Source organism: Hyperolius riggenbachi, chromosome 4, assembly GCF_040937935.1.
Source record: "Hyperolius riggenbachi isolate aHypRig1 chromosome 4, aHypRig1.pri, whole genome shotgun sequence".
In the NCBI taxonomy this organism is placed as follows: domain Eukaryota; kingdom Metazoa; phylum Chordata; class Amphibia; order Anura; family Hyperoliidae; genus Hyperolius; species Hyperolius riggenbachi.
Window position 1 is genome coordinate 32496097 of NC_090649.1, and position 15870 is coordinate 32511966.

Consider the following 15870-nt stretch of genomic DNA (forward strand, 5'->3'; position numbering starts at 1 on the left):
TGCCAGGCCCTGGCTTGATGACGTCATCAAGACGCGACCCGGGACTTAGCGTCAGTACGGGGAAGCCAGCGAGAGCGGAGGTGTCTACAGCTGCTCATTGCTGGAGCCTGGGAGGTGAGTAAAGGCTGCCAGCAATACAGGGGACACCTGGCCACCCAGGGGGGACCATACCTAGGTGCCCACAGTAGGGATCCGGCTGCCTGACCCCCTCCAAACACGCCCCCTCCCCCCCCCCCCCGCATGTAAAATGCCTGGTCCTTAAGGGGGGGTAGACAGTTGGTTACGAGAGGGTTAAAGTACACTTGAAGTGAGAGGGATATGGTGGATGCTATATTTATTTCCTGTTAAACCATGCACATTGCCTGGCTGTCCTGCTGATCTAGTTGGCTGCAGTACTGTCTGAATCTCACCAGAAACCAGCATGCAGCTAATATTTTCAGATCTGACAATCATGTCAGGAACACCTGATCTGCTGCATGCTTGTTCAGGGGCTATGGCTAAAAGTATTAGAGGCAGAGGATCAGCAGGACAGCCAGGCAATTGGTATCGCTGATTCACTTCACAAAAGGAAATATAAATGTCAGCCTCCATATCCTTCTCAGTTCAGGTGTGTCCTTTAAATATGACTTATGGAGAAAATGTAAGAGACAGGCTGCTTTTCAAGTGAAGTAAGATTTATGGTGCCCACACATGGTACAATTTTTGTCATCCAATCTTACCATTTCTATGTAGTATAAGGGGTAAAGTAAGTGAATATACTGAAGGATAATTTAGGCAGTTTCCTTATATTACATAGAAATGGTAAGATCGGATGAAAAAAATTGTACCATGTATGGCCACCACCCTCTGTGCTCCCAGCAAAGCAGGAAGTAACTACACTGCAGCATCTCTGAAAAGCTCTATAAGCTGTAACAAGGAAATGTTTTCCTGTTAAGGTTATTATGCTGTTGCTTATCTTTTACAGCAGAGAGGAAGTCCTGGGTTTAGGTCTGCTTTAAGTGAAGTACCGGTAGTTGCCCAGGGCAGCCAATCAGGTTTCAGATGTGGAGTGACACGAGGGTTCTGATTGGCTGCTATGAGTTTTCATGGCGCCTGCCTTAATAAATGAATCTCAGTATTCTTCCTGTTACAGCAAATAGGTTTTACTAATGTTGTTAACTGTAAACTATGATCTCCTCTTGTGACAGTTCTGGATTAGGCCTATAGAGCTCTCCAGAGGCCGATTAGGTTGGGTTTGCCCCCCTGACCCCCCACTTGTCTCTGAATGACAAATGGTTTGACCACCTCAGCAGAGTTCAGGAAAGGGGAGGCCCCCTTAGCACCCGGCAGCGCTTCCATCTTGTCATATTCACTTATAGGCCTTGTAGTGATGGCGTTTGATTGCCCCCCCATCACGCCTCTCAGCCCGGGGACTCTGCAGGAAGTGGCCAGGGGCTGCGCGATTGAAGCCATCTGTCAGGGGAAGCGGAGCGGGGGCTCTTTAACTCATCCAGCTCATCAATACTGAATGATGGTAATATGGCGTAATGAATAAATGATAAGCTGTGCTGCGGATGGGGGAATGTGCGGGTCCAGCTGGGGCCCGGCGGTGAACATATGGAGAGTAATGGGGGGAGGGGGATTATGGAAGGGAAGCTGAGAGTATATCATACACATCCATAACCTATAGAAAACTTTACAAATCAGTTTAGTGACTGATAGATCATTGTGCAGGGGAACCTTAAAGTGACACTGAGGTGAAAAAAAAACTTATGAGATAATGAATAGAGATGTATATTACAGATAAGGAATAGAGCATTCGTAGCAAAGAAAAGAGTCTCATAGTTTTATTTTCAGTTATATAGCTTTTTTTTTTTTTTTTTTTTAGAACTTTGCATCATTTTGTCATATTTCCAGGTTACAAACTACACTTTGTATTTTAAACTATGAAACAGAGCAGAGCTAATGACCCTTTGAAATTTTCTGCAGTAAAAATCTTATCTGAAGCTGCCTCTCCCTGTTTCTTTCATGTATAAGTGCCTCAGAAAGTAGGACTGTCACTGACCAAGTTGGTCGGAGAGCTCAAAGAAGCTCTTTTGTACAGTATAGATAACGAGTGAAACTTCTTAACTCTTCCTGTACTGGAAACAATATGAGAATAATTTCCTAGCTAGTAATGGTCTATTTCTTAGCAGTACTATACATACAATTCATTATATCATACGTTTATTTTCACTTCAGATTCCCTTTAAGTGACATGTGACATGATGAGATAGACATGTGTATGTACTGTGCCTAGCACACAAATAACTAGGCTGTCTTCCTTTTTTTCTTTCTCTGCCTGAAATAGTTAATATTCAGCTATGCAACTGACAGGTTCTCTCCAATCTGGGACATGGTGGGACTACTGATAAGGAATTACAGCCATAAAATACTTTGCTCTAAAGGTGGCCATACACTGGCCCGATTCCCGGCTGTTTCGACAGCAGATTCGATCCTGGGATCGAATCTGCTGCCAATCGTTCGCGGTAAACGCCGCCGACGATCCGATTTCCTCCCGAAATCGGATCGGTCCGTCGATCGCGCCGTGCGGGAAATTACCCTCGATCGCCCGCGGGTAAAGTGCGCGTCGCTAGCGGCGGCCGATCCGATGAAAAATACATTACCTGATGTGGGCTCCCGGGCGTCTTCTCTGCATCTTCTCAGCGCTGCACCCGCTCCATCCCGGCGCTTCCTGGGTCACTGCAGTGACCCAGGAAGTTCAAATAGAGGGCGCTTTATTTGAACTTCCTGGTCACGGAGTGACACAGGAAGCGCCGGGATGGAGCGGGTGCAGCGCTGAGAAGATGCCGAGAAGACGCCCGGGAGCCCACATCAGGTAATGTATACGGGGGGGGGACAGGCGGCAGGAGCAGCTGAACAGATTGTGATCGGTTTCAGGCTGAAATCGATTCACAATCTGTTGGCAGTAAAGGCAGCCATACGATCCCTATCTGATCAGATTCGATCAGATAGGGATCTGTCAGCTGGTCGATCTGATGGCACATCGACCAGTGTATGGCTGCCTTTAGAAGCCCAGTTCTCTGCCAGGAGAGGATAGATAAAAAAGGTCAATAGTTCATATATTTGAGGCCTCTTAAATACTGGGAATACACAATCCGTTTTTACGGTTGATTTACCGTTCGATTGTTTTTTGAATTCGTTTTTCTGCTCGATTTCCCGCTCAATTCTCTTATCTTTTCTTATCCATTTCCATTCACTTCTATGAGAAATCAAACGTAAGATCGGCTGTAAAATCGAACCATCTATCTGCCGAAAAACACATGGTGTATTCCCAGCAGAAGACACAGAGACATTACTATATCTATAAATCTGTTTGTTTGGTTTTTTTAAACATACCGTAATATAAAACTGTGGGCATCTAAAAGTCATATTTAGGAGTTGGAGAATAGATACAATTGTTTATCTCTTCACTTTGTTTTAACTTTAACGTGTACCAGAAAACGTCATTTAAATAAGATTTGATACTTACCCGGGGCTTCCTCCAGCCCCATAAGCACGTGTGAGTTCCTCACCGTCCTCCCGCGGTCTGCCGTTCAGCCGCAATCAGACTCCGGTAACTGGCTTATGTGCAGTAGACCCGGACTGATGTGACTGAGCCAGTTACCTGGGCTGATTGCGGCTGAATGGAAGACCGCGGGAGGACGGGGAGGGACTTGCACGTGCTTATGGAGCTGGAGGAAACCCCGGGTAAGTATCAAATCTTTTTTAAATGCCGTCTTTGGTTTCCCTTATGGTGGCCATATATCTAGCAATTTTGCAGCCTGATCCACCATCCGATTCTATAATTTAATGGAATCTGATGAAAATCCGTTCCGCAACAAGTACGCCCGATTGATGATTTGATTGATATTGGCCAGGATTTGGTTGAATGTATCAATCGACCATGATGGAAAATCTCGATCTGATACGGTCGATCGGATGTGCGGTAAGAATGTGTAATATCGCGATGACCAGTGAATGGGACAGATGCCCCCAGTGCCCATGAAGTGTAAAATCTCACCTGTCCCACTCCTGTCACTCCCGGCCTCCTCTGCTGTCACTCCGTGTGGCACCAGGTATGTGTGTGTGACATCACATGTGCCATGTGGTAGGGGCGCCACCGCATGGTTGTGATCGGTGCGACAGCAGACACGGGGTGATGGTGAAGGAAGCTGGGAGTTGCAGCAGTGGGACAGGTGAGATTTTACACCACGTGGGCACCGGTGGAAGGGCAGGGCCGGTTCTTTCATGAAGCAAGGTGAAACCAATGCATCAGGAGGCAAAGTTTACAGAGGTAGCATGTTTGTACTGTGTGTTTACACTTACAGCATACAATCAGATTTAGGAGGAGAGGAAGAGATCATCATTGGGGAAAATCAGCTTGTTGTGCTGTGTGAGGAGTCAGTGAGTGGGGGGCGGCAGGAGAGCAGCAGTGTTTCATTTGACTTGCACAGCAGAAGGAAGGAGGTGGCACTGCTGTCCTGACTGAGGAGGAATGGAGGACGGCCGACTGGCTGAGGGTGAGCAGTTTGTCACAGACTCACAGCCAGCCAGTGTGTTATTGGGTTGAGCTGCAGCAAGTCATGGCTCAAGTTGCATATGCTCCCTTGCTGACTGAGAACATTACATGAAGCAGAGTAAACTGTTGGGTGCTGTGCCATCATTCCAAATCGGGGGGGGGGGGGGGGGGGCGGTACCACAATAAGTTTGCCTCAGGCAGCAAAAAGTATAAAACCGGTCCTGGGGAAGGGGGGTGGAGTCATTTACATTTTAGGGGCACCCAGGCAGGTGGTGAAAGCGCCGGTTCCTGATAGATTTCATGCTAAAATCTACTATGAATCAGCCTGTGACGTATAGGCAGGCACAGATCGCTCTCTGATCAGACACAATCAGAGAGAGATCTGTCTCTTGGTTGATCTGCCGATACATCACCAGAGATCGGTTACTGTGTTGGAAAACTCGGGTACTGATGGTGACTGTGGCACAGTGGCAGTGGAGGTCGGACACTGTGTAGCTAAACTCCGGGTAGTGACAGGGTTAGTGTTCGGCATAGGTAGGGGGAAGGTTAGTGGGAGGAGAGTATAAGACATGGTGATGGAAGAATATTGGTAACATTACCAATATTCTACTATTGGCAATATCTCACGCCCAAATTGCCATGTGGTAGAGTGACCAGACGTCCCGGCAGGGGTGAGCCTGGGGTGCCTGGCACCTGGGTGCAAGATTTTCTCTGGTGCCTATGGGAGTGGTTAAATTAACCACACCCAACCACATAACCACACCCATGTCCTTCCTAATCACACCCACACCTTCCACCTCTTTATGCATGCATGTGATACCCCATTCCTACCCCTCTTCCATGGGCTTGCTCCTGGCTGGCTTTGGCTTCCTGCGAGTGACAGTCTGCTAGTCTCTGGACTGACTCAGGCTGAGAGGCTCTGCGAGTGCGACGCAGTCACACACTGCGTATTTATGGCTGCCTGCGGCCACCCTACTCTCGCTCGCTGACGTCGGCTCCTCCCCCTGCCAAGCCCAAGGTGGGCTGCCTGTATCTTTCCCGTTGCGCCACACAGCCTGCCAGTGTTGCCAACCTTTCACTTTATTTTTTTACTGACAAATACCTAAAAATTTACTGACAAAAGATTATTTTTACTGACAAAAATTCCCCACTAAATGCACATAAGAGACAGCTTTTCCCCATGTAAATGCACATAACGAGAGACTGCTTTTCCGGATGTAAATGCACATAACGAGAGACTGCTTTTCACCAGCAAATGCACATAACAAGAGACAGCTTTTCACCAGCAAATGCACATAACAAGAGACTGCTTTTCACCAGCAAATGCACATAACAAGAGACAGCTTTTCACCAGCAAATGCACATAACAAGAGACTGCTTTTCACCAGCAAATGCACATAACAAGAGACTGCTTTTCACCAGCAAATTCACATAACAAGAGACTGCTTTTCACCAGCAAATGCACATAATGACAAACAGCCAGTGTCCCCAGGATATGTAGCCAGGGGGTATATGTGCCCGGGATAGGTAGCCAGGGGGTATATGTGCCCGGGATAGGTAGCCAGGGGGTATATGTGCCCGGGATAGGTAGCCAGGGGGTATATGTGCCCGGGATAGGTAGCCAGGGGGTATATGTGCCCAGGATAGGTAGCCAGGGGGTATATGTGCCCAGGATAGGTAGCCAGGGGGTATATGTGCCCAGGATAGGTAGCCAGGGGGTATTATGTGCCCAGGATAGGTAGCCAGGGGGTATTATGTGCCCAGGATAGGTAGCCAGGGGGTAATATGTGCCCAGGATAGGTAGCCAGGGGGTAATATGTGCCCAGGATAGGTAGCCAGGGGGTAATATGTGCCCAGGATAGGTAGCCAGGGGGTAATATGTGCCCAGGATAGGTAGCCAGGGGGTAATATGTGCCCAGGATAGGTAGCCAGGGGGTAATATGTGCCCAGGATAGGTAGCCAGGGGGTAATATGTGCCCAGGATAGGTAGCCAGGGGGTATAGGGTCCCCGTTTAGGTAGTGACAGGAGCGCACCCAATCCTCCCCTCCCGCCGCTGCTGCCTCTGCCGCCGCCGCCGCTCCCTCCTCACCTTGCAGCAGCTTCAGACCTCAATCAGCGGGCGACCCGACCAGTAAGAAGGCGCCAGGCGCACCCGCTCTATATGCGGAAGTGATGTCACTTCCGCATATCAGTGCGGCGTGCTAGGTCCTAGCGCCCGCCCGCCTGATCGAGGTCTGACGCGGCACCGGCGGCTAGAGGGAGGGAGGGAGGGAGGGAGCGAGCGGCAGCCACAGGGGGAGAGCGGCGGCCGGGCGGCGCCTCTCAGAGGCAGGCGCCTGGGTGCCTTGCACCCGCAGCACCCGCCCAGGCTCGGCCCTGCGTCCCGGATTGCCCGGGACGCGTCCTGGATTCTGGGTCCGCTGTCCCAGGCTTAATGAGGTCCCGGGAAACGTCCCGCTTTTAGCAGCGGGACGTCCCGGCCTCGGGACTCTGGCCACTCTCTCCTCAATGAACTGGCAGCGGCGTCTATAGACGCCGTGCCAGTTCATTGCCTGCAGCCCCGCTCCAGCCTCCTCTTCCGGTGTCTGTTTCCGACACCGGCAGGCGAGCAGGGCTACGGCAAGATGGCTGCCGAAGCCCTGTACTGGAGACCTATTTGTGTCTCCAGTGCAGGGCTTCGGGCGCCATCTTGCCGTAGCCCTGTCAGCGCGGGAGACTGCAGGAGAAGTAAGACGGTCCTAGGAGCAGCGCGCCAGAGGCCGGAGACTTCTGCCAGGTGAGTAAATGCTTTCTTTTCCAGGTGTAATGTTTGCCCGCATTGTTTCTTTTCTAGCGAAATGTTTGCCCGCATTGTTTCTTTTCTGGTGAAATGTTTGCCCGCATTGTTTCTTTTCTAGCGAAATGTTTGCCCGCATTGTTTCTTTTCTAGCGAAATGTTTGCCCGCATTGCGTTTCTTTTCTGGTGAAATGTTTGCCCGCATTGCGTTTCTTTTCTGGTGAAATGTTTGCCCACATTGGGCTCTATTCTCAAAGAGCCAAAAGTACCACAAAATTTTACCGCTAAATTCCCGCCAGCGGTAAACTCCGCATTTTTTCAGCATTCACTAACATTTTCCGCATGTTTGCCGCATGCGGGAAAAAAGATGCGGAAACAGCCATTATTCATGCGGGAATCATGCGGTAAAAAGGTCGCATGAAAAAGTGTTTAAAAAAAAAAAGTTAAAGTCCAGCAAGCACAGCCCTTAAGCCACCAGACTTCATTAAAGTCAATGGGATGCAGAATATATCACCTACTACTTGTAGGTGATAAAAAATCGGTAATTAACGACGAAATGATGCGCCTGAACATTTTTGAGAATTGATCTGGTCACTCTACATGTGGTGCTTTGTAATATAAGCAGGTGGGAGGAGTTCATAGCGGTTCTGTGTGCTCTGTGTTAAATGAAGACGGTTGAGCTCAGCACTACCGCCAGTATCTGTTCCATGCATGGCCCTGTGCGCTGTATTCCCAGGGCTGTGGTCACATGGCAGGTTACGGGGAACTCATGTAACCAGACCCGGCGCCCCCTCCTCCCCCTCTCACGCCAGTCCTTTCTGTAAATGGGAGAACTGTGCCCTCTGGAAGCTGCAATGAGGATAAATCAATGTTTAAACAAGGCCTGATCGATAAACGCTGGCTGCCTGCTATGGTGGAGTTATAGACTCCGAAATGACATGACTTAGGCTTCCTGTGTAAAAACAACATATGAAGTGCAGCAGCAACCCTGCACTATGGCCTGGTGCACACCAAAAACCGCTAGCAGATCCGCAAAATGCTAGCAGATTTTGAAACGCTTTTTGTTATTTTTCTGTAGCGTTTCAGCTAGCGTTTTGCGGTTTTGTGTAGCGGTTTTGGTGTAGTAGATTTCATGTATTGTTACAGTAAAGCTGTTACTGAACAGTTACTGTAACAAAAAACGCCTGGCAAACCGCTCTGAAGTGCCGTTTTTCAGAGCGGTTTGCGGTTTTCCTATACTTAACATTGAGGCAGAAACGCCTCCGCAATCCAAAATCTGCAGCAGCCCGGGAGTATGCGTTTCTGCAAAACGCCTCCCGCTCTGGTGTGCACCAGCCCATTGAAATACATTACCCTAGCGAATCCGCACCCGCAAGCGGATCGCAAACTGCAGCCGAACCGCTCTGGTGTGCACTAGGCCTTAGGGCTGGTGCACACCAAAACCCGCTAGCAGATCCGCAAAACGCTAGCAGATTTTTAAACGCTTTTTTTTATTTTTATGAGGCGTTTTGCTAGCGTTTTGCGGATTGCTGCTGCGGTTTTCAGTATAGTAGATTTCATATATTGTTACAGTAAAGCTGTTACTGAACAGCTTCTGTAACAAAAACGCCTGCAAAACCGCTCTGAAGTGCCGTTTTTCAGAGCGGTTTGCGTTTTTCCTATACTTAACATTGAGGCAGAAACGCATCCGAAATCCAAAAAATGCCTCACCCAGGCATTTTTCGTTTCTGCAAAACGCCTGCCGCTCTGGTGTGCACCACCCCATTGAGATACATTGACCAAGCAGATCCGCAGCCGCAAGCGGATCTGAAAACGCGGAAAAAGCCGCTCGGTGTGCACCAGCCCTCACTGCTGATTTTTTTCTTCTTCATACAATCAGCTGGTAACTGTGTTGGAATTTGAACACAGCAGGCTTAGATCTACAGCTCCGCCCATCCTGTCTGCTGACTTCCTTCACAGCCCCTCCCCTCTGATGAGTCATGCTGTCTGGTTTCCTGTGCACAGCAACAGACAGTCTACCAGAGAGAGTGCTGTACACACAGAGCAGCTGTCTTGTCTCCACACACACATAGGTGCCCTCTGCATCAATCTGAAGGCACAGGAAGAGATTGCATCGGGAGTGGTGTTGGGCTGCACGGGCCTCATCAGGAACCAGGATGTGGTGGGTCGCACAAGTTAGTGGATGTACACCTACTTCCACAGCAGCAGGAATGTAGAAGAAATGGTAGAGCCTTGAAGAAAAGCAGATTTTACATAGACACAAGACATTAAGGGCTAATCACTAGAGAGCGAATGAGATGCTTGTTGGCAGTATCAACAGAATTACTTTAAACTGCAGTATAGTAAAGCAACCACAAGATGTCGCTATCTGTAGAATGATGTGATGATCTCTACGGTATTGTTATTGCCTGTATTCACTCTATTCTCTGTTCTAAGTAAGCTGCATTTCCTGATGGTGTAGGATTTATGTCTGCATGTTTTCTTCAGTAAAGAGTTCTAATTTGTTATACTGGGTGCCTGTCTGGGTGTACAGAACACTCTGCTCCATCAATGCTAAGAATTCTGGCTTGCATGCAAATTTAATGCAAATTGTGTACAATCCCAAGATGCATACAATTTGCAATAAATTCACATATAAGTCAAAATTCGTAGCATCTCATTGAACATCTCATTATTAATATCTCATTGAACACATCACATGTTGAGCAAATCAATATGGCTGCACTTCCTGTGACCTCAGCATTCAATGTTATTCATTCGGGAATCCCCGCCCACCTTATGCACTCAGCACTACTGCTCAGCCAATCCCTGATCGTTCTCCGACACAGAAGAGTATGAGCAGCTAACAGCTGCTGCAAGGCATCATGGGAAGCGTAGTCTTGTATCTCTTGCATCATTCCCCCTCCAGTAGCCCTCCTGCTGGAAAAGTGCATCAGGGCTAGCAGGATGAGGTCATCGGGATAATTAAAACTTAGAGAACGCAAGCTGCTGGTTAATAGAACGTGAGTGGCCTTCCACTCAACAGAGATCAATAACCAGCAAAAACAGTGTGTCCGTCAAGCACAATCAATAAACACAAATTAAGTGCAAGCAATTTAACTGACCATAACAAACCAGGAAGAAATCGTATAAATCCGTATATACAGGTGAAACTCGAAAAATTAGAATATCGTGCAAAAGTCCATTAACTTCAGTAACTCAACTTAAAAGGTGAAGCTAATATTAAATAGGAACCCTTTGCAGATGTTTTGGATGAATTAGCTTATTAGGGTCTGACACTTTGAGCCGAGAATATTGAACATATTCACAATATTCTTAATGGTCTGAGATTTTGAGGTTTTTATAAACTGTAAGCCATAATCATAATCAAAATTACACTGCCACCTGGTGTTGGAGGAGGGGTGATGGACGAGTCTCTTCCATTACTTCCATCACCCCTCTTCCACCACTGGGTGGTGCTGTAACACACGGTCTCCTGGATCCCGATCATATGTCATATCATGTGATCGGGACCCAGAAGACATGCTGGAAGTTCAGAATCACTGGTGGAGGAAGAGAAGAAGCCATCCAGAACAGGTGAATATAACTGCGCCCTGTCGTCCACTACACTAGGCAGTCACACGATATGCCGACAGAGAGCGTGCAGAGCAGTTTCAAACTCAATATTTCTTATGAAACTGCTAACAGGATAATGAGCCCCCGGCCCGCCTTCCCATGTGTCCTTATTCTTATAGATGAGGCCCTCTAGGCTGTCCACAAATACCCATGATCCCGCATAAGTCATTAACTGAGCAGAATAGGGGCCAATTTACTCTTCTTGAAGTAAAACTGAAGCAAAAAAAAAAAAAAAGCCAGATACTTACCTAAGGAGAGGGGAGGCTCTGGGTCCTATAGTCTTCCCGTTCCTCTCGTCTTGGGGTCCCCTCATTCCATCACTGTATCCCCCATTGCACATATGCCACCAACTGGTCAAATACGGCTTTGGGGATCCTTGGAAGCACTTGTGTCCCTGGTTGCTTCCGAAGACCGGCTGCTCTGTACTGCGCATGCACTCTCTCACACACTCGCACATACACAGTATGGAGCCACCACTCTTTGGAATCACTGAGGATACGAGTGCTTCTGAAGCCTTCTGAGGGCTACTTAAAGTGAACCTCCGGACTAAAAATCTACTCGGCAGCACTGAAAAGGTTTGATGTTTCTTTAACAGTTTCACAACAAAAGAACTTTGTTTTTCTTACCCAAGCCTCATTTTTAGCTGCACAGAAGCTAAGCCCCACCCCATCAAATAAATCTGCCCGGGCATTTTTGCCCTGATGCTGTGAAATGCATGATGGGATTTCTGTTGTTGTTGTTCTCCTTCTGCTGTTTTGGCGCAATTTTTTTTTTTTTTAAATTATGAATTTGAGATTTAAAACGTAGCGCGCGCAGCTGGGAGGGGTGATCAGGACACAGGACGGTTGGGACTGTGTCTCATGCTCCCTGTCACCTCCTTTCAAACAAAAAGATGGCTGCCCCCATGAAATCACAAACATTCGCCTCCTGTTCTTTAAAAACAGGGTGGGTAAGAGATTATTATATTATCTATTTTAATTAACATTACTAATGTAACTTAATAACAGTATGTTTGTTTAGGCTGAAGTTCCCCTTTAACTACTTAAGCCTACAGGGTTGTTCATTTTGTGCATCTGAGCAACTTTCACCTCCCATTCATTCGCCAATAACTTTATCACTGCTTATCACAATGAAATGAGCTATATCTTTTTTTTTTCCGCCACCATTTAGGCTTTCATTGGAGGGTACATTTTGCTAAGAATTATTTTATTCTAAATCCATTTTAACAGGAAGATTAAAAAAAAAAATTATTATTTCTCAGTTTTTGGACATTATAGTTTTACATTAATACATGCTACCGTAATTTAAAATCCATGTATTTTATTTGCCCATTTGTCCCGGTTATTACACCATTTAAATTATGTCCCTATCACAATTTATGGCTTCGATATTTTATTTGGAAATAAAGGTGCATTTTTTCAATTTGCGTCCATCGCTATTTACAAGCCTATAATTTAAAAAATTATATTAACATACTTTCTTGACATGCATATTTAAAAAGTTCATACCCTTAGGTAACTATTTAGGTTGTTTTTTTTTTTTAAATTGTAATTTTTTTTATTTTTATTTTTCAATTAAAATTTTATTTGGGTAATTTTTGGTGTGGGAAGTAAACAGCTAATTTTTAAATGTAATAGAATGTATTTATTTATTAAAAAATACATGTGGGCGTAGTTTACTATTTGGCCACAAGATGGCCACAGTCAAAAAAGTCCTGGAAGTGTATGATCACGCTTCCAGGAAGTAGAAAGAGGAACTTTTTTTTTTTTTGCAGAAATACAGCGGTCTCTGATAAGAGATCGTCAGTTTTTCTGCGGGGGACAGGGATCAATGAATGGAAAGTATATTCCCATCCATTGATCAGGGAGCTAACGGCGATCGCGCGCACCGCACACTGACAGCGGCACAGCCTATCCGGACGAACATATTCGTCTAGATAGGCTTAAGTGGTTAAGGGGGAAAATTTGAACCGGTGACAGCACTGGAACAAGGACACCAAGAGGGCCTGAAAGGCTATATGAGATCCAAAGCCTTCCCTACTAGTGAGTAGTTAACATTTTTTTTTTAAATATCCAGTCTCTGAGCGCAAACTTTCACCCTGTCATCTGACGGTTTTTGTTAGGTTTGACAGTGATTTTCATGCACCTAAAAACAATGTTGCCATTAATCCTTCCAGTATATACTAGACTTTTTGCTGCCCGAGGCAAACTTGTGAGGATGTACCCTACCCTCATCAGATCACACAGCACCTGACAATTTGCACCGCATGTTATAGCTGCAGTGAGCCCTCCAAAAAACACCCTCAGTATAGGTAGGTAGCCCCTAGTGTTGGTAGCTAGGTAGATTTTCCCCCAGTATAGGTTGGCCAGTCACTCTCTTCACTTCCTGTTTCTGCCTGGTGCCGCCCCCAGACTTCTGCCGCCTGAGGAAGTCACCGTACTTGGCATCATGGGCCTGTATACAGCTGAACTGAATGCTGTAGTTTTCCCTGTAGAATGTCCCTTTAAGTTCTGCCATAGCAGCCCGTATCTATGGTCTGGAGCAAGTCCTGAGTTTTTAGGTTCATATTGACCTATTTTGGGTTAATTCTCAGGGAGAGCTCTCCAGTTAGGCCTCAGTCCCTCGTCGCCATGGTAACATGATGCTAGGCAAGGCTGAACAGGAGGCCCAGCCAGTCGCCGATACATAAATCTCATTTTCCAGCAGCTGTCAGTTGTGGCGGACATAAACCATCCCGTGTCAGACAAGGCTGAATCAACATCAGATTCCGACAGCGCTGGGCAAACATTTGCAGAGAACGCGAGGCGTTGCATAAGAATATGATGGCGGTGGGGTCAGCGTGGGCAGTGGTTGTAGTGTGTTTCCATGGTTACTGCCAGCCAGTAGCTCACATTCCTGTACACAGCGCATAATCATTTTCCATAACTTCTACCTCCCAAGTTTATTTAATAAAGTTGTTTTTTTTTGTGTAAATCAGCATGGAACAATTAAGTTTTCTTAAGAAGATGATGCATGGAAGAGCGGTGTCATGGCAACCGATATTAGCTTTATAAGTTCAAACCAGGCCGACATTATCCTGACAACCGCTAGCTTCTGAGACGAGTCCTCTGCTACTGGAAAACAGCTCACCTGTGTGCTGCAACATAAAACTCCACATTAACACACTGGAGGCTTTTTTTTTTTTTTTTAAGCGCCTGCGATTTTTCAAAATCACCCCGAAAGCGCTTACACCACGCTATCCTGTACGCTAGTTCAGATTAGGGCGATCCGTCCACTTTCCGCTCAGAAAAGCGCTGCATGGACCATTTTCGGGGCGATTTTGCTTCAAGCTTGGAAGGTATAGGAAAAACGCAAAACGCTCAAAAAAGCGCTTTGTGCAGCGATTCTGTTTGCGTTTTTAACAATAAATACATTGTATTTATTCTCTTCCGGATCAAAGTGTTCACTTCCTGTCTGACGTCAGGAAGTGAAAAAATGTAATTGCTCTGCAAAAACGCCTACAAAAACACTTACCAAAAACGCCTAACGAACAGAAATCGCCGGGAAGGGGAAAAAAATCTCTTCAAAAAAACATCCAACGCAAACGCTAACGTGAAAGGAACGCAATGCGAACGAGGCCTTAGGGCTAGTTCACACCAAAAATCGCAGAATTAGCAAATGCTTAGCGATTTTATTTACCATTCACACTTACAATCGCAAATCGATAGCAATTAACGCTAGCGTTTTGCCATGGCGTTTTTTTTTACGTGATAATTGTGTATTTTTTACTAGACATTTTTACGATTTGCAATTGAAATACATTGCAATTGTGATCGCTTTTAAATCGTGAAAATATGCTGCAAGTAGCGTTTTTTGTGTTTAGAGCTAATCGTGAACTACCGACGATCATTGCACTAGCTCTTACGATCGCCAACGTTTCGGCGATTAGCAGTAAACGACCGCTAATCGCCCCAGTGTGAATGGGCCCTTAGTAGCAATTTGCAGCAGCGATATCGGGCACGTGCCGAGTGATTTCCTCTTTATACCTAGCGTTTTTGGAGCGTTTCGGTTTACCGATTTTGTAGCTCTCATACATTTTGATCTGGAAGGGAACAGTTTTTGCCAAAAAAAAGAACACTTTAAAAATTGCCCCGTGGAAAATACATTATATCCTGCTTTTTAGGTGCCCCCAAATAATCAGCCCCTTTTACAGGACAGGCTTTGTGGCTTGTGGGATTGTTCCCTGTGTTTCCCAGTCTTGTATATCACCAAGGCTGACACTGAGAACAATAGCGACCAGCCTCCCTCACTGCAGACCGCGGGACGAGAATGCGGGGGGTTATAATTCTACACGCCGCAGTGAACGTTGGAAGGAAAACAGTTATGCCGCTTCATTCACTGGGGCTAATTAGCTGCCGATGACTTCTCCTTGAACCCGGCGCTATGGATTAAAGGCTATTTTCGTGTTTTTGCGGACAGCCAGTGCGATTCCTCAGTGCCAATCGGTGCACTGACACTATTCCTGAGAAGAGGCAATACCTCTGGTCTATACATCGCGAAAGACAAATGGCAAGCCTTAAAGGGGAACTGAAGAAAGAGGTATATGGAGGCTGCCATGTTTATTTCCTTTTAAGCAATACCAGTTGCCTGGCAGCCCTGCTGATCCTCTGCCTCTAATACTGAACAAGCATGCAGCAGATCAGGTGTTTCAGACTTTAAAGTCAGATCTGACAAGACGCTTGTTTCTGGCGTTATTCAGATACTACTGCAGAGAAATAGACCAGCAGGGCTGCCAGGCAACTGGTATTGATTAAAAGGAAATAAATATGGCAGCCTCCGTATACCTCTTACTTCAGTTCCCCTTTAATTCAGATGCTTACAAACCATTTGTGTGCAAAACAGCAGGTTCCTCACAGAGATTCTTTTCAGCGAATAAATAGCGGAGTATTTAAGTCTTGG

The 15870-nt window shown here is 46.4% G+C and overlaps 1 protein-coding gene across 1 annotated transcript in view; it reads left to right on the plus strand.

Moving 5' to 3' along the window:
- Positions 1 to 15870, plus strand: part of GAREM2 (GRB2 associated regulator of MAPK1 subtype 2) — a 143571-nt gene that overhangs the window by 93915 nt on the left and 33786 nt on the right. The window lies entirely within an intron of this gene.